The sequence below is a fragment of the Anser cygnoides genome, chromosome 1 (assembly GCF_040182565.1).
Source record: "Anser cygnoides isolate HZ-2024a breed goose chromosome 1, Taihu_goose_T2T_genome, whole genome shotgun sequence".
Classification (NCBI taxonomy): Eukaryota; Metazoa; Chordata; class Aves; order Anseriformes; family Anatidae; genus Anser; species Anser cygnoides.
The window spans coordinates 190918779-190942948 of NC_089873.1; the positions used below are offsets into that span (position 1 = coordinate 190918779).

The 24170-nt window shown below is 40.4% G+C and overlaps 1 protein-coding gene across 2 annotated transcripts in view; it reads right to left on the reverse strand.

Moving 5' to 3' along the window:
• WASF3 (WASP family member 3) overlaps positions 1–24170 on the reverse strand; it is a 66531-nt gene that overhangs the window by 42159 nt on the left and 202 nt on the right. For both annotated transcript variants that reach the window (XM_066989744.1, XM_066989743.1), the window contains exons 2-3: positions 23912–24030; positions 2944–3036 (exon numbers count right to left, since the gene is read on the reverse strand). The gene's annotated coding sequence lies outside the window, so the exon portion shown is untranslated. The remainder of the gene's footprint in view (positions 1–2943; positions 3037–23911; positions 24031–24170) is intronic.

A 24170-nucleotide genomic window follows, 5' to 3' on the forward strand; every position in this document is an offset into this window, starting at 1 on the left:
TGAATAGAACTCTAACCCAATTTCAACAAGAGTTAAGCCCAACTACTGAGTCTCTTAAAATCAAAATCAGACAGAAAACAGCAAAGCTCACGGACAACGCATGCACCTCTTAATTAACATCAGAATCTGTGATCAGACTTCTCATGTTTTAGGTCATTTCTACCTAAAAACAGTTCCACCTCATTTTGGCTTTACCGCTTGGAATACAAGGATTCTGGGATACTTGGTCCTCTCTCAAACAGCTTTTTTTCCCCTCCCTGCTCCACAGGACACCATCTGGGAAACATGGTCCTACCTCTCCCTCCATACACTGCTACATTATTAGAGGCCTTCAGCATTTTGCTGGCTGAGTAGCCTAAAATCTTCCTCCTACTCTCCAGAAGCCTATTCCTCTCCTCTGCACAACCTACCTCACCCTCATTCTCTCCTGTTCTGAGAAGCTTATTCCTTCTGGGAAAATGCTAACTGTAGTCTTATGAAGATCTGGAGGTAGCTTTGCTTAAGACTTCGTTGTAAATCAAGAACACAAGTTACTAAATCATTCTATAATTAACCAGCCATGAAGAACACAGGTTATGTGATTGAGAAGTTCAAGAGTAGAGACAGAATTCTTCACAAATAAATTTGGTTTAACCTTGACAAAAAAATCTAATGTGCTCTCACGATAGAAGCATTTCTAAAGACTGGAACAGTCTTATCCACAGGGCAATCATATACAAAATTTTAACATCTGGCTTCAAAAACATTTAATTGAATACAAAACATTTGTATTTGCCATACTAACTATAAACACTTATTTCTTAGAATTACTTGTATGTGATGACAAAGGAGTTCTTCAGCTGGTCTAATGAACTGACATTTGAGGCTGGTAAGCACCACAATCCTTTTTCCAAGCCCTACATTTTATATTTCCTTCCTGGCTACACGCTCTTTAACTCTAAGGGACTCACTTTTGTAGTGTACCATTGCAGCATTACAATGGAAGTTTAAAAAAAAAGCCTGTGTGCGCTACTTACAGAGGATGGCATGTTAAGGAATCAGTACCTTTGACAAACATTTAACAGTTGTATTTCATTTTGAGTAACTTGACAACTGTTGGGGGTGTTTATATTACCTAAGCACACTAGAAAATCCAGAGAAGCAAGAAGAGACAAGGCACAATTACAATCCAAGTGACAGTAAGAATGACTTGATTTAAAATGAAAACACCTTACTATATATGCAAAATAGGCCAATTAAGACATTTTAAAAAATGATGAATTAAAAGTGAAATCCTTGGAAGCTGAAAATAACTACATTTGTTTAGAAATCAGTCATTACTTTGACTACAGGCTTGTCATTTATTGACCAGGAGGAGCTGCCAACTGTATGTTCTATTAGAACATTTGTGATGCATGGACGATCAGTGTTCAACAAAGAATTAGAATTTATTATGTTTACTATAATTAGCTTTTAGTATTCTTCTGTTCCTTTCTGTTTAAACTATTTCCTTCAAAGTGATGTTTAATTGTTAAAAAACATTTCTTTGTTGTTAAAAGGGTGATTATTTTCAAGTGTGTTCAACATAGTCTTTAAATACCATTCAGCTATACTAAACACCAGACTATTGAACTGTAGATCCATTTCATTTAAACTCTACATGAAAATCACGCTTTACCTGCACAAGGTATTTTGTAATACTACACTGAGTATGAACAGCAAATCTCAAAATAATTCATAAAGTTTTATGAATAAACATGACTTAGGTAGAAAAAAATCCTAAGCCTAGGTTCCTATTCCTTTAACAACCAATCTTTAATCTCTCAAAAACAAGCAAATGTGCTTCCATGCAGCCTGAAATACATCCAAAGTGAGTGTTGCAACAATCTAAGGTTGTAGTGTTAAAAAAAATGCAAAATATTGGAAATTATTGGGACAGCGTCATCTTTTTTAATCTCATACGCAGTAGAAGTGTGTAAAACAAGCTCCTAGAGAGATTAAATCTGGGGGCCAGATACTGGAGAGATTAGGGGCCTTAAAGACAGCTACTGGAGTGACCATATGTAAGGACTAACTACAGGAAAGACCTGTGCTCACACAATTTGGTGCAGGTCTGGAGGAAAGTGGTCTCTCCTACAAGCAGTTAATACTATCTTCAACCTCCCCTTCCCCACAGAAGAACACTAAAGCTCTCTTCCAGGTTATCCCCCTGCTTAAAAGGTTTCTCTGCCTCCCACTGCAGAAGTGGTCAAGCTGCAGTCCCTTAAAAAAAAATTAGCTTTACTTATGCTAAAAAAATTGCCTGAACTTTGGTGCTAAAGAAGGACTTCTGCCAATCAGCATGCATCAATCTTGCATCACACGATGAAGAAAGTGCTCCATAGCTGTTTTTATACTCTCTCACCAACACAAGAGGTACTCCCCATCTAGAAGTCTGTGGGATATGTACGTCCCAGCCAAGATAGTTTGGGGATGGAGGGGTTTTTCCACAGAAAGCTAGTTTAATATCAATAAATTTAGGTAATTTGTTATGTGCTATGCTTTTTGAGGCAAGCAGTCAAACATAACTTCATCAGATTTGGGTTAAATTCCTATGACGACACATCAGCAAAGCACAGAATATACAGGGCAAAAGTAATTAGCAGATGCAAATTTTAAATCTGATATTTCATTAATATCCACAAACACAACAAATGTATTTCTGTTTTCTACACAACCAGATTAGCATTTAAATTATACCAGTCTCCTGGGCTAGCAGTGTTTGACATTTGTTTCTCGGCCTAATACAGCATATTTTCGACATGAGAGAAATAAGCCTCCTTTCCAATCTTGATTCAAAAACCTTCTGGACAGTTTCCAGACTTCCTCATTGGTCTTCATCTTTAGGACTTATCACAGTTCCAAAGCTTGTGTAATACATTCCTACATGACAACGTTCAGTAAGAGCTCAGTTGAACAACTTACCATTTAAAAAAGTAAGTAGAGAATATCCTTTCTGTTTATACGTTTGAAAAGACAGCTGTTCCGTAACTTGGTAGCACACTCAGGTGGCTTTATCTGCAAAGAGAAAGACAAAACCAAAGTAATTTTAACTTCGTTTTTCAGTATCAGAATGACAAACTAAAGATAAGCATTAAAAAAAATCACTGGATCATTGATCCATTAAACTATTAAAAACCATGCATGAGTTTCTAGACACACTTTTAACTACTTTGAGCTAAACAATAACACCATGCTAGAGCCTAATTATATTTTTTTAAAGGTCAGAAGACTGCTTGTGTTATTTTATAATCAATGCCTCTGTTTTTAACGGGAAGTATCTACAGAGAAAACACGATGTGCCCATTTAAAGACTACAGGGATAGGAAAATGGAAGATAATGGCCTACAGTAAAGCATAATAAAAACACCAGGTTTAAGTCCCACCGAGATACTTCACCCTAGATTAAATATTACTAAACACATACTCACTAAAACAAACCACCTAAAAATGTAACGAGAAGCTCTTACAAAAATTAGGCCTTGTTTCCATGGAAGTATCACAGATCCTAGCTCCAAGAGAATAATTCACCACCCCTCCCTAAGCTTCCTTCATCCTCAAAACATCAGAGCTTTAACACCATGGTGCCCCCACTTCAATTCCAGTAAGTGGTTGGTGGTGCAGTGGACAGGTATTCCAGACAGCATTGCCCCCTAGTTAGCTCGCTACCAGCATCTTCCAGTTGGCCAAGATCTTGGTCCTCATTTAAGTGTTGACATGCTTACAGAAGGAACTGCTCTGAAGCTACACGTTATAAAAGGCTCACATGTATTAGTTCATTCATACCCAGAGGTCTCTATCTTATCACCAGGATGTGTGCTCTACACAGCGAAGAGGTGCCTTCCAAATGCAGCTCTGCAAACCTGACTAAAATCATGTCAGACAGGATCCTATTAACATAAGTGATTTCAGTCAAGAGTGATGCTTTCAGTTATACCTCTGGTTCAAGAAATAGCAGATCTGCTTTAGAACAGTTATTGCCAGACTGAAAAAAAAATACTACAAAACAGATGTCACGGAGCATTAGCTAAGTACAAAGTGACTGGAACTTTTTATAAAGAACTCAAACCCTCTAGTAACCATGCCCAACAGGATGGCTGAGGACATATTCACGTGTCACATTAGCCTGGGCAGCACAAGTACCTACAAAGGTGCCGGTTCCCCACAGTAGCTACTCACTGCAATCCACCACTTCATCGGTTATGTACACAAGTCTGCAGGGCTGCACTACATAAATAGGATCACTGAATCCATCCCGAGAGGAACAAACTCTCCACTCAGGTCAGCAATATGCACAACTTACATAGGGACGGGGAAGATGCCAAGAATTACCACATGAACAGTGAGGATGAGAATTTTGTTCATTTTTCATGGTGAAATGAGATTAACTATCCTTACATATATTCAAAGGGTCAGTATAAATCCTTTGCATGGTTAAATAAAGATATCACGACATCACCAGTGTCAAGAAGCTTTGTGTCTTGTCAATGGGCACTTTTCTGATTTTTATTTAACAAAAACTAAAAAATTAAACTAAAAACCCAGCCCAAGGCGGAGAACACAAGAGGGGAATAAGAGAAGAAACACTGGACTTTCTCGTTATATCTTCTATACTTAAGACACAACTATGATTACAAATATATTGCACATGCATGCAATGTGACATAAAGGAAAAGACATCTCAGTACACCCTTAACAGTCCAGCAATGTCCATCTACTGGCACAACTGAATGTACACACTCCCTTATGAATGGATTATTTCTTTTCCATAAAATCTTCAAGAAAGAAACCCCAACAAAAGTCATTTTCAAAAAAAATCATGCTCATTACGTAGTATATCAGCAACTCCTCTGCCAAGTGCCCCATTTGATTTATTGTCACTAACTAAGTTACAGAAAGTACTGAACAATTTCGACAGGATAAGACTTTAGAGTTACAGACTGCGTAACACACTGAGTTTTGATTACAAATGTATATAAAGCTGAATATTGTTTAAAACCAATGCTCTAAAACTTTTTAAACACAACTCCTAGTATGTAAGCAATTTAAAGAACAAGCTATATGCCATACAGGGGATTACCTCAGAAATCCACAAAAAAAAAGGATTTAATGCAAGACATAACTTTTATACAGATTGAGGATTAAAAGTATCCAAACAGTGGGTCATCATCAAAATGGTAAAACATGGATTTTATGTTAAAGTCTGCTTTGTAGGATGGGGGGAAGGTTTTTAAAACACGGTTTCACATATGGACATCCATAGCTCGAGTTTGAATTCAAACAGCAGCTGCTTTCCTATTACACCACGGAAGCATTTAAGATCTTCAGTACTGATTTGCCTTGGTAGCTTCCTGCGTGCATTCAATCTTAAAAGCATGTGACTAAAATCCTACAAACTACTGAATCTCTACAGCAGTCATTTGGAAAACCCAGAGAGTTTCTGGGGTCTTTGAAGAGCAGAACCATACACCAAGAAGTGAGTAGGTGCCATTTGATCTGAAGTACTTCCACGGTGGGATGGTTTGTGTTTTTTTTTTTCCTGCAAAAGAGCCATAAAAAGTAATTACTCCAAACCAGGGGGTTTCCTGGGGGTCCATCCTCAGCAGTTTGCTTGAGATTGATAAAGATAACTAGAAAGTGTCTTATCTTTAGACTAGGTCTAAAGATCCCAGTCTCAAACTCAGGCATATCACAGGTGCAGCACAAAGGAAGACACAGCAGCTCGTGTTTGCCAAGTGGTCTTTAACTGACGATTCACTTGCTGTTGTCTAGTCTGAATTCTGAACCTACAAAGACATCCAGAGATAGACTCAGTTGAAGAATACGCTGTTATTGGACTTAGAGAGTGATCTGCCTTCTGAGCTCTCCAAGGACAACTTTTTTCTCTGTATCTTTCTGAGAACTGCCTTGGTGGCAGTGGGAGCACTGGATGCTGTGACAAATTCCTTCCAAACGAGTTTAAGCTCTTGAAGTTTGCCTTTAAAGCAGGTAACAAAGCAAAAATATTCAACCTGTTCTGGAATAACCAGTGTCACTTCCATCCATTGTCACTCATTGGAATATGGTAAAAAAATATTCCCTGCCTGACGATATTTGACAGAGGAGATCTGTCTGAGCCAGAAGCTAATGAAATTGTGAACACCTGGTGGAATTTATCTGCCATTAAACACTTGATCTTCAGAGACTGCACCACCTGCAGAGGACAGCCTGCTAAGACTATGGGGCAGCCAGTATCAGCACTGGTTTGTCAGACATCCTGGGCAGGTAAGAAGCATCCTAGCACTGAGCAGCCCCCAGATCTCACCTCCTTGGCACCTCAGTGACAAGAGGGTTGCCCAGGACAGTGCTCTTCCTTAGCAGTCAGAACTGATCCTCTGCTGCAAACGAAGCCAAGTCCAAAGAGAATGCTACACCACAAATATCATAGAATCATAGAATCATAGAATATCCTGAGTTGGAAGGGACCCTTAAGGATCACCAAGTCCAACTCTTGATACCGCACAGGTCTACCCAAAAGTTCAGACCATGTGACTAAGTGCACAGTCCAATCTCTTCTTAAATTCAGACAGGCTCGGTGCAGTGACCACTTCCCTGGGGAGCCTGTTCCAGTGTGCAACCACCCTCTCTGTGAAGAACCCCCTCCTGACGTCAAGCCTAAATTTCCCCTGCCTCAGCTTAACCCCGTTCCCGCGGGTCCTGTCACTGGTGTTAATGGAGAAAAGGTCTCCTGCCTCTCGACACCCCCTTACGAGGAAGTTGTAGACTGTGATGAGGTCTCCCCTCAGCCTCCTCTTCTCCAGGCTGAACAGGCCCAGTGACCTCAGCCGTTCCTCGTACGTCTTCCCCTCCAGGCCTTTCACCATCTTCGTAGCCCTCCTCAGTACATATGACTGCCTTCTAGGCCTCTTACTAGACCAGTACCAAACACAACAGGCACTTGCAACTATTTCACTCTCTCATCTTCAATCTGAAAAGATTCACCAAACACTGTCAAAGAAATATGCCTAATACCTCTGAGAAGGAAAAAAAAAAAAAAAAGCTGGGATGTCAAGATGATGTCAAACACCTAAAAGTGCTTCCTGGCAGCATTTACTGTCTCTAGACCTTCATCAGTAACAATCCTAACCTCACGGCACTCTTCCATCTTATTAGTCTGCTCCTTTTCACAGCACTCTTCTCCAGAGACGTGCAGTACATACCTCTACAGAAAGGGAAGGAGCTCCCTCCTAGCTCCAGCCCCAGTGCCCTGAGATGCCCCCCTAGCACTCTGTTCAGGAGTGCTGCTGGCTTTACATCACATTGGAGATCCACTTCAGTAACACTACTGCTTCTAATGGACCTTCCCCAGAGGACAGAGGCTCTGCGTTTTTAGTTGTTGCCTGCCCACCCAACAGGGGCTTTATATAGCATAGTTCTGTCAGTTAAAACTTAAGAACATGCTTCTTAAAATAAAACAATCCATTAAATTCTGCTTTCCGGAGCAACCTCATTTCTTGTGGTTAGCAGACACTGCAGCAAAGCATGAACATCCAGGCAGGTGCTATGTATATTTAAGTACCCCAGGGAAAAGGAAAACCTGTGGGATCATTAAAGAGATTAGCCCAAGGCTAGGTGGGAACGATGGAGATACGAGCCTTCAAGTTAAATGCTCCACTAAAAAAGAGCAGTGGATATGGTAAAGGGGATAAATGAAGTCTGGAAGGCTTCAGAATGCCGAAGAAAAGAGGCAAACAGAACTGACGTGATTTTTTTTAAAAAAGGGAAAATATCAGATCTATGAAGCAGCGCAACAGGGAAGGAGGCAGCAGCAAGACTGCCCTTAATGGTATCCTAGTGCTGCCACAGAAGACAGCCAGCTTTGTTCTGTGGAATCAGAGCTATGCAGATGCTCACAGGCCAGATCAGGAAAGCAGCTGCTCTCCCTGGCACACCCCTTGCAGGAACAAGACATTTCCACTTCTGGATTTAGCTGAAAGTAACCACTCGCATCACTCCACAGCTAACTCCCTACAGTTCTGAAGTGTAAAAGAAATGGAAAAGAAAAGCACTGCAGTTCAACAATGATCAGAGAACAGGAGGCACACCCCTCACCCTAGCAGAAAAGCTGCTTTGTGGCATAGACCTGTGGCTCATGGAAATATTTCCCCTTCACTGTGATGCTGTTCTCAGAGGACACATCCTTTATTTGAACACCTGGCAGAGATAAGAAGCCTGTCTATCTGTAAACTGATCTCCCATCGCTTATCAACAGTCTTCTCTCATATGTACATACTTTGGTATGCATGAGATATATGTATCACTGCAGTTTAGTTCTCACCAGTTATCATGGTTTTAGATATCTATAGATATACCTATAGATAGCTATAAAAATAAGTGTACACACATCTATATATATACACAAAGTCTTTATAGTGCAACTAAACTGCAATAATCAGTGACGAGTAATTTCCCAGATTCTTCATTTACTCATTTTATATGCTAATGAAAATGACTTACAACAGTGGGCTGCTGTAGCATCAGCGACTCTGCTCGGGTTTGAAGCAAGCACTGGGCTGTCTGCTGTGCATTCCCTTCCTCTGTTTCATTCATGGCATAGCATCTAGCAACCTACGTCTAGGTGAAAACTGAGATTTACTTTTAGAAGATATATAGAAACTTCTGATAGCTAATTACATCCCCAAGCAGCATAAGAACATCTAAACAGCAACTAACACCTATTCTATCTGCTCAACAACTCCCAACTACTCCAAACACTTCGTTTTTATTCAGGAACAAGGAATGAAAGAAGACTACATTACAGCAAATGCCAGAATGAGCTAAACCGACTTTTTAGTCCAGTGCCCTGCTTTCAGTCAGAGGGGTCAGACCTACAGAATAAACTGAAAGAGACTCCAGGCAGAAGCTGGACTCTTCTCTCCTAAATTAAATGCCATCCTAATATTTAAGAGGAATGACTTACATTTACAAAAAGGAAAATAAAATATTTCTGAAACTCAAAAGGTACGAGACGAACATCAGGCTATCTTCATTTTTTTTTTCCTTCAATTATACAAAGATTTAAGGGCTAGATACATGCCACATAAAAATCCAATATATAGACAAGAGTTGCTTTAAGAAAAAAAGCATTGACTGCATTGGATTAATTAATTTTGTATCCAAAATAAAATTCTAGTTGCCTGACAACACACCAAACACTCAAAAGGCACCACAGAACAGCCTGTAGCTTTTTATTTTAGAGCACAGTAATCCAGCATATCTTGATATAAAACTTACCATCAAAAGACACCATGGTAATCATTTTGCTTTATTCCCGTTCCCATACAGTTCTTATAACTCCTTTAAAAACATTAGGATGTAAACACAAAAACTATTCATTGGCTGAAGTATCTACACATACTTTATACGTGCATTTATCATTAAAATAGGTATACCACTGAAAAAATCAGAAAAGTCAGCATGCTTTCAAAAAAAAAAAGGGAAATTCTACAGTCTGCAGGTGCTTGAAAACTCTTCATGAACAAAGTAACCTCTTCAAACTCTCATTCTACAACTATAGTAATTATTTACATTATTTAGAACCAATGTCAGTAGAACATACTGGAAAACATCTGTGAAGAGAAATTTGAAAAAATGAAACCCACCTAAGTTTCAAAAAGTGTTTTGATTTGGTTTTAAACAGACTTAGGTATCATACTTGCAAATCACTGAAGAACCACCATTTATAAAGTTGTAACTCAATGGAATTAAATGGTTAGTGACACAGTGACCTATGAGGTTCAATTAAGGGAATTACTGTGTAAAAAATGAGGATGAGAAGGGAGAAAGAATAATGACAGCATTTTTAACAGATGAAGTTTGAAATTAAAATAAAGGGAATAATTTAATTATTCCCTTTTACACCACAGCTAGGGAGCTACCCTTGAAAGATTACCATACCTTACTATTAACTACACGGTTCAAGCTCATCCCAATTTCTCAAGGGGTTTTGTGTGTGTTTTTTTTTTAAACCTTTCTTTTTTTTAGAAGGCCAGAGGCACCATTTTTGTTTGTTTTGGTCCTTTTTTACTATTAATATTTCTACTTACAGGCAAGTTACTCGAGCATTTCTGCACAGATCTATGACCTCCTTAGTCTCATTCAGTGTAGAGAGCAGTTCAGGAAGATCGAACAAATCACAGAGAAGCACTTGAGATAGAGCCCACTTCTTTTGGAAAAAAAAAGTTTAAGTAGCTTAAAACCATCATGTCTGCTGTTACTAGATTTTTATGGTTTTAATTAAAGTCTTTTAAAGAAAAGGAAATTTAAAACCACTTCTGCTTTACAATGTTTAAGGAAGGAAAAGCAGTTCATGAACTTCATTATCCTAATCATTTAACCCATCTAGGCTGTCTACTGCTTTACCATAAGCCTCAACACCAACCAACGAGGAGATTAAGTTGGCCTGTGCCCTGTTTCATCAGTCCAGTAAGTTTTACTGTTCAGATTGTTTCGGTATTATTTTCATAGATACGGTCAGTATTTTCTATTTGGAGGGCACGTCTGCTTGGGAGAAGCAAACAGATGCTCCAAATGCAGCATCTTACAATTTCCATGAAGACAGTTTGAAACAATGAGAAACACCAGATCTGATCACCAAATCTAATATTCCAAAAGAACACCTGAATTTCTTAGCATGTACGATACTGTATGTGTATGTATACTCTAGATCTCCCTTAGCAGTTCATATTAATGTAACTGCAGGTATGCTACACTATTCTCACTCAGTCTCTTGCCTATGTCCTCCCTTCAGTCTTCCATAAAAATCGTAAAAGCAGCCATTCCAGTGATGTTTTCAATGATCCCACTGCCTTCCTCTACCGAAGCTTTGGAAAATGACAGATAATATAGACTGTACAGCTGCATTTAACTTGTGAAGACAACATGTAAGATGCGAAATACCTTGACTTTCGGAAAAAAAATTAAGTTTGAAGTGACAACTGCTTGCTGCAAGGCAGTGACCTTCCGGAAATCCACATTAATTTGTTCAGGCAAAGAGCAAAAGCTACTCTCTACCACTCAGCAGACAGGAGTGGAGGCATAGATGGGAAAGGAAGGGAACCACATGCCTGCCCAGGCGGCAGCAGACAGGTCTGAAGCAGGCGTGCAGCTCATGCTTGAAAACGGAAGCTATCGAGTCTTCTGGATACACTGCCCGGCCTGCTCCAGGAAGGGAAAAAAGGGAAAGGACTGCAGGGAATCTGGCACAGCTTCAAATCCACGTCTTCCCATAGGAACATGCAGTGCTCTGGGGCTGCAGCTCCACATCCCGGAGGACAGGGACGGAGCAGCACAGCTGTGACACACATGGCTTCCTCCTTCCCTTCCTGCTTAACAGCTGCTTGGGGCTGGCGCAAGAGCAGTAGAGGAACAAACTACTACAGAAAAGGGAGAGTCAGTTGAAAGTTTGAGAAGTGCTGGTATTAAAGTGCATTGAGCTTCTGCTCACAAACACAGGCACGTGCATGCTGGATCTGGGGAAGCTAGCATGTAAAGGCACAGCAGATTGAGAAATCGATGCTTTCTCAGATCTTTGCTCTTCCACCATGTGATCTGGATGTGAAATGCTCACGTAGCTCTTCACAGGTAAAGTCTGTGAGCAAAATTCAGTGTGGTGCTATCAGCACCACCATCACCTGAGCTGACCACTGGTGTTATCACAAGTTACAAAGTTTCTGGCAAACTCTGCACCAAGTACCAGGAACCAAAGCAGGTCATCCCAGAAGGTACAGAATCCTTTCCTTAATTATCTTTTGCAGAAACCAAGTGTCCCCTGATCTCACAGGACACTTTTTTTTTTTTCATCAGTATAGATGCATACTGGCTTTTTTATTCTAGATGTTTTGTTACAGATTTTCCATAGGAATCCCACTTAAAAAGAAAGTGTCACACAGGGAAGACCCCAGCCAAGCTGGCAGAACTGCAGGTACTAAATAGTCAGTGCTAACTTTGTTATCTTTATATGTTTGGGACATCTATACCAATGGAAATGTAAGATTGGCCTCTACATGTGGCTTCTACCTGTGCTTTACTAGCCAGCCAACTTTACTCCTCGTGTCTTTTGACCTAAAGACAACTTCCACAAAGAGATTTAGCCACGCTGCTGGCATGCATGGGAGAAAACCAAAGGCAGCAAAACCTTCCACCCAGCTCACTTTGAAGAATTGCAACAGCACAGAGCTGCCCTGTCCTCCAGAAAGGCTTCTGTCTAGGAGTAGGGTATTATCAGGTTCACATGTAAGTACCTAAAAGGTCTGCACCAGGACTACTACTTTAAAAGGACATCTCGCCACTTTAAAGTAGACAAGCTACTGTTAGGACAGCCAACAGCCCCACGTTTAAGTCCTTCAAAACAAGCCCAAAATAAAGAAACCAGAACTAAGTAGGCAGCTGTGGAGGGGGGGGGAGCCTTCCCAACAGCCAGAGCAACCACCACCAGAACCCAGAGCAACCCTCACCCTGCTGGGCTCCCCAAGAGACTGAGGTTTAAGACTTCACAACTTGGATCAAGACAACTTTCTAGATACCATATCTTGCTGCTACAGAACTCGTGATGTCCTCCCCTAAAGCATAAAACAAAAACCAAAAATTGAATAAAATGCCCACCACCCATGATCCACCACTGGAATCTCGTACCAGATGCACTTCTGAAGACATAAGAAGCCAAATAAAAGGGATTAGGCAGAATTCAAACAGAAGCATGCAAGACCACACAAAAGGCATGCTTTTGGATTTCATGCCCCTTTGCAACTTGGCTGCCTCCTCCTGCACAAGATGAGACTGATTTAATGGCTGGAAGTGATGATATGCTATCAGCCCCAAGCACAAACAGCTCTAGCACAATTTATTTGTCCATTAGGAACAAAAGCTATTAAAAATAGATCAAGAGTGGGTGAAAACTATTACTAGTGCAGTTGATTGATATATGAAGGCTCTTCTTGGCTACAAAAAGTCTCTTTGGCAAAGACTGCGCATTAATAAGGGAGAGATCTTCACTTTCTCCTAACCCTCTATGGTATCAGTAACTGTTCCTGGAGAAAACTGCTGTTATTCCCAATCTTACACAAAACGGTTAACTAACACATTTTGGGGGGGGGGGGGGGGGGGGAATAGGATACCTGCAATTACTTCATCCGTGTGGACCAACTGTTCAATTATTCACATTTTTTCCTTTTCAAAAATCACCAAAAGTTGTTTCAAGCATACAGAAAATAACACTCCAGCTTCACACTTTGGCTAAGTTTATTCTCCTTTCAACACCCTGTAAAATTAGATTTAGATTGGTAAGATCTGCATGCTTTGAACAAGGGAAGTTCAACGCTTCGTTGCCTTTTTGCTCACTTCAGCAAGTGTACAAAGTTGTATTTTATAGAACACTAGTAGTATCACGCAAATTAATTAACCCACAATAGAATTTAATTATTTCTACAGTCTTATCTTTCCTACAACAACATTTATTAATGCTTTGTTCAAAGTGGATTTAGAAGACTCAAAAACGCGTTTCTAACAAAAGATAACTTGTCCTTCAAGGTCTGCATTTCAATCAAGTTTTAGTGTCAAGGTTTTCTACATATATCTCTGTTCTAAAATATCAGGAGGTTGAACATCATAAAGCGAATATAATCACTTTCAATAAGTCTCAATTAATTTCACTGCTTTTCTTCCTGCAGGTTCAACACCCCCATTTCCTACCCTCACAGTTAAATCTCCCCAGTGCTTCCCCGTACTTAAACATTGTTTCTCCATTCTTATCCTACCCCTGACATTTAATGAATGTGAGCTAACTTCTTTGGATATCTGGGACTGCTACACGCTGTATTTATTCACCTGCAAAACAGAATAAAGTTATCTTTGACCAACAAATCAAAGCTGTTCATTGTTTAGACTGTCACCCCTTCGGCACACAAAGCTTACTTCAATGTATTTTTCTGATGCTTCATATTTAAAGGCTTTAAGAGCCATAGATCTAGCCAAGACAAGGGAGCACAGGGACGCCCAAACTACAAATTTACAGCCATATGTTTTTAAGGTAGCTTCTTAATTACATTTGTAAATCGACAGCTTCTTTGTTTGTATCCGAACTTCAACATTAAGTTTTAGCTTTGACAAATTACAAGAATTGACTTTTTGTAAAAGGCTGACTCTGTGCTTCTCTGGAGCCCAGTAACTGGGCTGAGGAGAACTGCTGCCAGGCTGTGATTAACACTCAGCAGCTTAAGGTCTAACTGTGCTCCCTGCTCCAACCCCGACAGGCAGCTGTAATGACGCGCCATTACGCTTAAGCTTCCAAAAACCATTTAACATTCGATTCTGCTGAGAACACGGTTTTACTACATTTTGAAAATAGAGTCGCTTTTTCCTCTTTTAGAAACCCATGATGATGCCAGACATATGCTTGTTTTCCAAACAACAACTGTTTAAAAGAGAGAATACTCCTTCTGATGTTCCTGCCAAAAACAACATTCTGTGGTTGGAAGAAATGTGATAGTAGGCAGTTCACTCGGCAGAGGAAAGAAGGGCTTACGTTTGGCAAGGCATTTGAAGTCTTGCATCTACATTCCCCCATCTTAAGTTTCTTTTGGGATGACTGCAGCAGGGGAGGGAGGACTTTCTTGTTTGTTTGGTGTTTCTTGTGTGTGATTCTTTGTTTGTTTTTTAAACACATCTCCAAGCATTTCACTCTTTAAAAAAAGCATCTGTGGGTTGTGGGTTTTTACCAGAAATGGCATAAAGCAGAAGTTTACCACAACACATTTCTTCCTTGCAGGGAATAGTAGGGTATAAAAGAAAGTCTGAGAGGGAAGTAAAAGAAGAATTCAGAAGAAACGCATAGGAGTGAATCTACAGCATGAGGAAGCGGAACAGAAAATCCAGATGAGGAAGTACCACACAACCCAGTGGTAACGGCTTTATCTTACGATGTAGGGCAGGGAGAGGAAATGATTGTATTTGGGGTTTTCAGCTGCTGCTACCACAGAAGGAAAAATAAAATAAAAACCAATACCACCTCACTATCTGCCCTTCAGAAGCATTTTCTCCACTGCTGCTGAAACAGTGTCTAATTGAGAGACAGCAAAGGTAACACAAGTGTGCAACTTGAACCAGGTACTTCAGAGAGACACTTCGGGGCATTCCAGAAAGCCATGATATTAAGACAACATTTCAAGCTGCTACAGTATTTTACTTCATCCTTCATTAATGCTCTAGAAGTAAATCGCTCACATAAATGGTAACTGAACCAATTCACTAGGCAATGTAAGAAAATCTTTTTGAAGCATCTTCTAAGACACATGAAGTTTGAAACTCTCTCCAGTCACGGAATTTTAATTAATATTTCCCAGCAGCTTTTGCAAATAGAGTTGTAAATCCCCTTGTACAGGACCTTGCCATCCCTCTGTAAGGTACAGAGATTCCTGAAGGCTGCTGACCTGGTCCCAGCAGCCAGCCAGGCAGACAGCAGTTCAGCCACACGGGACCCTGAGAAATACCACCTTCTACACAACAACAAGCAGAAGCCCCAGGAGCTTTTAAAGACCATCAGAGTTATTAGGATGGCAATCAGAACAACGCTATTGCAAAATGTGTACCTTCTCCAGGAGTTTGAAGCGCAGCATACAGCTGAATGGCAAATATTCTAGAAAAAACATCAGAATTCCAACGATCTTCCAGCAGTATTTCGGATGCGGCTATGTCAGCCTAATAAAAATCCTGAAGATAAAAATACCCAACTGCTTATTAGTCTGCCAACATGGAAGTTTTTCCTGTCATTCGCAGGGAAAATCCAGCAGAGAAACTCAGCGGCGAGGCACGAGGGTCTGTGTTCACAGCATTAGTAGCTTAGATGTAACCCAGTATTCCCCTAATCTGATCTACGCACTCGTGTGGAGTTGCCCAGCCCAAATCACAGAATGATTTAATTTTCAAGACAGATTTCCTACAAGAGCATGAGCAGCGTTTGATGACAGAGGCAAAGACTGTAATAGCTACATTTCTGCTCAGGGCTGGACAGCTATACCCTAGTGCATTCTCAGACTCTCCTCTTGAAGGCATTTGTACCTCCTCGCTTCAGCATTTTGGTATTTCATGCTTGCCACACACCAGCTCGCTATAAATACGATGCAATGCTGCAACGGGGATGTGCAAGACCTTTAGGATCTGCAGAATGAAGAGCTTCAAGAGAAACAAGCTGGCTGAGCTGAAAACAACAGGATCCCTACCATCAAGAACAAAATGAAGCTGCTAAGAGAAATGCTAGTCCCTGCTGCTTTCTGTAAAAAGAAGGGTGGACAGAAAGCAGGAGGCTTTCCGCATACCTCCAGGTCTCTTTGGCCAGCATAACCTGGTAAATACTCTACTCCTACAACAAAGCTGGATAACCTGGAACCGATGCTAAACCACTTGATACATTTGTAGCAAGAAAACCTGTTAAAATATAAGTTAGGATTAATTGCAGCCCCATGCCAGCCCTTAAACTGGCACACGTTGACTGGAAGGGATTTCAGTATTCAAGCTGTGTGCAAACAAAGTAATACACGAGTGCCTTCAAATTCGGCACAGAAGTTAAAACAATCAAGTGTAGGTTTCATTTGAAGTGGTGTTATCTCCTCCACGTTTGCATCTGTTCAAGCATTCAGAGCAGCAGCCAACCTTTAAATGAAAGGCAGTACTTTCCCAGGAAATCATTCTGCAATAAACCCATGCTGCTAGGAGTTCCAGAGAATTTCAGCATTTGCTAGGAAGCTCAACAGTAAGCTCAAACTGCTAGAAGAAAAAAAAACTAAGAAGCCAAATTTTCACTAAAGCTCCTGTTTTAATTCAGAAGTTCCAACTCCTCATTCGCATGTAATGATGCAGAAGAACTTTTCAATCTGTTTCCAAACAGATTGAAGAAAACAATCTGTTTGAAGCTGCAGAAGAAAACAAGCTTCCAGACCTCCTCTTGTACCACACTAGTCTCCACCACTGCCTACAGCTCTGCTAGGAAAACATCAGGTTCATGGTAAATGAACAGTTTTGCTTGGCACCATGAAATAGTGACTTTTTCCACTACAGGTTTTTAAAACAAAAAACGAGAGACCAATTCCAACATTTGCTGGAATATTGTTAACATTTTGATATTCTACATCCATCACCAATCAAATATACAAATCCTCCAGCCCTTACTTGTTACTAGCAGTAGTTGCCACTACGGATTTCCACAAGAACCCTGGGATACAACAGCTAAAGAACTGAAGTCTCCGGCTATGAGGAAAGTACATGTCAAGATACCATACAATTTTCCAAGTCACAGATTACAGAAACTAATCTGTTCATACCTTTACCAAGCTTCCTGTTTACTTTTTTAAATTAAGGGAGTTATGGATACAAAGGTTATATACTGCCCACTTGCTTAACCAGGCCTCTCTGCTCAGCTGCACAACAGCAATCCAAACTGTCCTCACCTTACAGGACATAAGAAGCACAAGACAGAAAAGAAGGTTTAGCCTTTTCTGACCTTGAAAGAAGGCGTTGCAACAGGAACAGAAGCTCTGGGCTACAAGAAAAAGCTACTGGAAAAGGAAGAGTGAGCAACGGCTGCATACAGCACCTATGACTGCAGGCATTAAACTACAGACACTCACGAGGGGGTACTCAGACTCACGCAGGCCGTTACCATCAGCAACACCAGAATTAATTTCACCCACGGATTCATCTTGAAGCCCATCCCCTACTAACAGCCCCTCTACAGCAAGTGACAGGCAACCTCCTAACCAGTCAATGGAAGAAAGTCCTGATGGCCACTGCTTATGTGACGTTCTCCACCTACAAACATGGCAGAGCCCAGAAATTCCCAACTTCTGCTCAATGTCCTTTACACACAGCCTTAATTAACGTTGTCCTCTTTGCATAAGCAACTAGACTCGCACAAAAGATTTTCATGAGATTATACAAGCTTGGCAGTCTTCACTGCTCTTCAGTTTGCCATGACATACAGAAAATAACTTGACTACCTATACTAGGCCTTTAAATAAATACGACCTTCTCTTTGTATACAGCACATGAAAGACAGTAGGAATGAGAGTGTTTAAGAAAACCGTATTTTCTTCCATTGGCCAAGTACATCCTGTATAGCCAGTGCCTAGAGCAGGACTCCTGTCAAGTACAATCACACCACAACACCCAGTTCCACCGCCGAGGCCAGGCAACCACAACGCAGGGGCTGCTGCTGAAGACAAGCACGCCACTAACATTGCCAATGTCAAAGAGAAATTTCTAACACATCCCAGCTCAGAAACGTGTGACTTTCAAGCTCTCCTATCATCACACATGCTGCACATGCTATCTCGTAAACAGCCTCTGAAACGCATGTCCTCTGCGGCCTCCACAACATTATTACATCCTACCTGTCATGTTAGATATCCACTGGGGGCATACTTATGTCATCAGTGACCTCTGCCTTCATAATCTACCAGCACAATAAGATCATTAAACATGCTTCACAAACCATGAAGAAAACATGACAGTTTAATCCATAATACTACTGGATGTTAACAGCCAATTAATTACCCAGCAACCCAAAGGACAGGAAGCTAAAGCAGCACGTAGAAAGGTAGGAGCAGAAGAAAGAAGCTAAAGCGCTCCAAGAAAACAGCATTACCCCAATTCCCAGCAAGCAGACAAAAGCATTCCCATGAACCACCTCTAACACATTAACAGCAGGACAGTACTGTGTTAGGTATCAAGAAACGTGCCCCAAAAAGATTAGGACTTCTGCCCGGGCAAACCCAACAGGAAGAGTACATGCAGCACCCTCTGAAGCATGATCACCCAAACAGACCACCTCAAGCCAACAAGATGCAGAAGCCCCTGCACCTTCCTAGCACAGCCCCGGTCCAAATAGCACCCTGTTTTAATACGCAACAGTTCAGCAAGCAGCATTAGGATATATAGAATACAGCTACGTGTGCTCATAGACAAGAACCTGAAAGCTGGACAATGCCTTAGAAAGAACAGAGGAACAACTTTCAAGAAAAAAAGTCGAAGAAAAAAAAAGATATAAAAGGCTGGATGACAGCAGAAAAGTTTTCAGCATTCTTCACCTAACAGAAAATATAACAGGCTTACATAAAATTTCAAATCTCTGAAGAATTACAATCACTAGAAACACTTGCTACAAATTTGAAGGTATGTTTTATCTCTCAATTTAATATAGCTCATGCATTAAACAGCATTTTCACTACTTACACTATAAACTTTCCTTCCTGATTTTAAAGTTCTATAAGCAAGCAACATAAGGCTTACAGAGAACTTGAAAAATCACCATATTACACACAAAACTCTAAACCAAATGCATATTCAGACACCCAAAAAGCACCCCAAAAGTATATTAACACTAGTTACAACAGTCAAACAAGCTTTAAATATGCTTTTGCAACAGCATGGGAAGAAACAACTACTGCATATGCCTCCAAGAAAACTTGTCTCGTTTGAACTTCATGGGGATAAATATCTTCATCAACATGAATTTATCTGTGCATACTGCTGTGTAAATAAACAACATTTGATAGAGTTTTACCACAACTACTTATTATATAGTTTCTACATCGGGATAACCTCAACAACAGGGATGTGCAATAAAAGGTTGTGCCAAAGCAACAGTGAAATAGCATCTTCATTTTTGGAACTAGAAAGAAAAGTCAGGCTGTGCACCACATTTGAAAACCAGTTTGTTTGTTTTCCAGGACAAGAAAAAAAATGAGTTGGAGTCAGCCTAAAATGCTGTTTCTGACAGATTAATGGAAGTTGGCCTTAGCATAGATTACTCCTATTTGTATCAATTTTGATGAGTGTAAAACATGAACTCAGGACAGATTCAAATTACCATTGATATCTATACATACATTATGTCATTTACCAGCATTTTAAAGGCTGCATCATATTCTGAAAATGATTGTAAAACCTAACTATCTACAGAATGCAAGATTAATTCAAAAACTAAGGCCAAAATATTTGTATGCTGGCCATGTCCAAGACATTTATTTTAGTTATGTTACTGCGTTCACTAATTCCTAGCCAATTCTGTAACTCAGCACTCAACAGTCCTTGTGCCAGCTCTTTCCAGTACTTCCAACAACAACAACAAAAACACTCTTGCAAGGAGATTCGAAACTATGAATGATTAGAAAAAAAAACTTTAAATATAACACATTTGTTAGCATGCAAGTGATGGGAAAACATTTCGCTCCTTTTTTGTTTTAAACACAAATCAGTCAAAACCAACACAAGCATTAATCAAGTTCAACCTGAGTAACACTCAGCTTTTCTGCTTTTCAAATATATCCTTTAAAATACAAGAGGTAGTTAACTCAGAGTTAAAGCATACCTTCTCAAGAGGCATGAGTAACGACAACTCAAAAATAAAACGAATTTAGCATGAAGATGTTCCACACTTAATACAAACACCCATTGCCCCCCATCTTGACCCCTATGGACATGTTTGGCTATCAAAACCCTAACAGAACAAATTGATGACATTTGTAATCAACAGGTAGGAAGGCGCTCCAAAATCTTGAAGAGGAGTAATTAAAATTCTGCTTAAAAAAAATAAAATAAATACAACAATTGACTATGGGCACAGAAAACACCATCTGTATAATTGCAGATAATTTAATTGGAAAACTGATGTGCCGAGTGTTTAAGAGTCCCTGTAAACCCCTAACACTAAAACCCCTAAAACTAGATTTGTTTTCAAAAGAACAACACATCTAATACATGCTTATCATACTAACAAGCCTTCAACAAAACTTCTCCGGCACTGTCACCTGAAAAAAATAAAGAAATCAAGCAAGACAAGCTCCTATTTCACTGCTTAAGTAACCACAAAAACTTCCATTTTAATCTTCAGCTGTTTCTACACACAAATTTCTTCATTTCTTCCCAAATGTTTTGTTCCCCTTTTGGCAGAGGAAAGAGAAATGACATCTATCTAGCAGCTAAAAATATTTCAGTGACTCGAGTTTCTAAGAGAAGGATGAAAAAAACACACTGCCTCTCCAGTTAAAAAAACGCTCCAATGCAACATTTCAATAGCTTTTACAACAGACTGGCTTCTGAACAGCTGGATCTAAAGTAAGTGTGAAGGAAAGCACTCACAGGTTAAAGTTGAGCAAATAAACTTGGTGTAACTTCACGTTATTTTCATCATTATCTCTAAACACAGGCTAGGTTCTCAGGAGAAAATGTGCGGTGTAGCAGTTCTGCTACAGAGCTAAGGTTCAAGGTGCCTTTATTTGATTCTTAGCTAAGCCACTGATTTTCCTACATGACAAATTCTGTTTATGAGACTTTCATATGGAGGAGAAATTAATACCCTCTCCCTCTTTCCATTTCTGCTCTTTTAAGAGACTACGTTGTTACTTTCGAGCAGTTGCTACCTGTGACCCCTGGCACCCCTTGCAGAAGGAAGCCTCTGAATGCAGAGTGCAGTTGCAGATAAGGCTGGAAGGCACCTAGCTGCAGTGTGGTCCTCTCAACATCTCCATACACTGGACGGCTTCAAAACTAGAGAACTAAGACATGAGCCAGATGAAGACAATGTCTCCCCGTCAATACTGTAAACCAAGTCTTAGCAATGAAGTCCATAAAGTCCAAAACTTTTAACTGGTGCCACATAGCTATTATGTGAGATACAAATAGAACTTTGAATAAAAAAAAAAAAAAGACAAACAGTGCTGTGTTATCCAATCTATTTCAGATTTGGGTTCAGTTCCAAGACCACACCATACAAACTAAACTCCCACCAGCAACCAGAGACAGGTCTGCAAGAACAGCCCTAACTGAAACAAATTTCTTGCTCATTCCTCACTATAAGCAGTCACGAGAGATTTGGAAGGTGGTACTAAACGAAGGCTTGAAAGAACAAAGATCTAACTGCATATGTTTATCTTTTTACAAGACGATCATTTCTCTCGTTCCTATTCCATTCACTTCGATTTACACCAAGACTGAAGGGTCCATGCAGGAAGTTTAATCAAGAAATGAAGACTTTCAAAGGCAGTAGAGCTACCCAGCATCCAGATAACATATTAAATGACTTAACTACCATTAGCTTTTCTGGAATTCTTCTCTGAAATATCTGCTCTGGTTTGCTTGTTAGAAATCCTGTCCTGCTAGTCGCTTTATAGAAGTACTATTAGTTCACAGTTTCTGTCATCTATCACACGATGACTTTCTTCCACTTTCCTTCACAGAGGAATAATGCCCACAGACACTTCTCATTTCATATAAATACGCGGTGTGCACCTTCTCATCTGTATATACCTGAGCTAAAGCAGTCACACACCAGAGAGCAACCAGTCTGCAAGAAGTTTGTATCAGTGCTCCGAAAATGAGGTACGGTGTACAGACAGAACATATACCGAAAAACAAAGCAGGTCCATGCTGCTATTGAGAGTAGGATGTGTTGAACCATATAAACCAAACACGCAGCCTCAATACCTCACTCCTGATATGAAAGCATGCTTTTTTAAAGGACAAGCAATTCTATTTCCGACACATAAAGTCATTTTACTACTTCCATGGACAAATTGAAAAATTAGCAAAGACCACGTAATTTCAGTAACTATTGAGTATAATCAAGACTATTGTTTCCGTATCTGTTTAAAAAGTGTTTTCTATTTGTTCTTTATTTGCAGAAAATAGCTGTGGAAAAGGAGAAGAAAAAGGACTGGTTCAATTATTACTTCATGTACAACAAAACCTCTCCATTCACTGCTTAATAACTACATTCATATTTCCACTAGCCATAAAAACACCAAAAAAGCCCTTCAGCAAGCAGTAAGAAGAGCTTACTTTGCACAACTTGCCCCCGGAATTCTGCTGGAAATAAATCTAGCTTCCACATTGCTTAAGGAGCACACGGTCTGGTCCTGGTGTCGAACTGAAAAGCTGCACACAGAACATCCTTCCTTCAGGACCAGCTGAAAGCTACATTCATAGAGCAGAAATGACTTATTGCCTTCATCACAGTGTAGATGGGTCCTTCCATATATACACGAGTATTTCTTTCTAATGGGAACTTAAATACAGAAGTAAGCTATAACTGAACGTAACCTAAAAAAGCTCAGTTCCACAGCTCAAATATAGGGTTCAGTCCTTTGAATCTTGAAGTTTGCAAGCACTGTAACTTGTAACTTTATATTTACATGTTAACAACTCGGGTACTAGTCTATATAGTTATTCTATGTTATGTTGATCTCCATATATCAGAAACTGCACATCTCTGCATCCAAACTACAAATCGCAGCATGGGTGAGCATGCTGGAGAATAAGAACTGTAACGTTATTCCGTTACTTCATTCCCTTCTTCAAGCACACACTATTCACTACTACGGAAAACACTGTACCAGGCAGAGTCAAAACAACAGTCTGCCTCATATAAACATAATACTTTTTGATTCCCCACGTAAACCTTGAAAAATAAAATAAAAAAGGCCAGACTGGCGTGACACGCGAAGCAAAACAACGTCCTCCTCCTCAATTTAAAGTCTCTGGAAGTTCCTGGCTGCTTTCACAATTTGCTCCCATCTTTTTCTAATAGGAAGACTTCCCCTCTTGCTCCCCCCAGCTTACAAAAGCAGCACAAAGAACCGCACCAAGACAGCTTTCCTCTGTCCCTGCACGAACAGGGCGCAAGAACTAAACCATTTGTGAAGTATTTTCTGTCAGGGAACTCGCAACTGCTCTCAATACCCATCACTCGGGCACCGGCCCCACTTCACGGATTGTTGGAGAGAATGAAAATCGGTACCAACGCTGTTAGACACCCACAGGAATTAGCACACTGTGTTGGAAACGAGAAGGAAAAACATTTCCTAACCTTTTTTTAGCCAGCGCCAGGCACTCAGCAGCGACAAACCGCGGTCCTCACGCTCCTGCAGCCGCTCCTCCGAGCTTCTCCTCGCCGGCACTTGGGGCAAACACCTCACGGGAATTCATCTGCGCGAGTAGACAAGGGGGGAAAAAAATAAAAATAAAGCGCTTTTTAGAACTTCTGACTAGCCGAGGGCTCCCGATGGTTATCCCCCAGGACTCTGAGGACCCCCGGGGGCAGAGGAGCCCCCCACCCCCCTCGGATT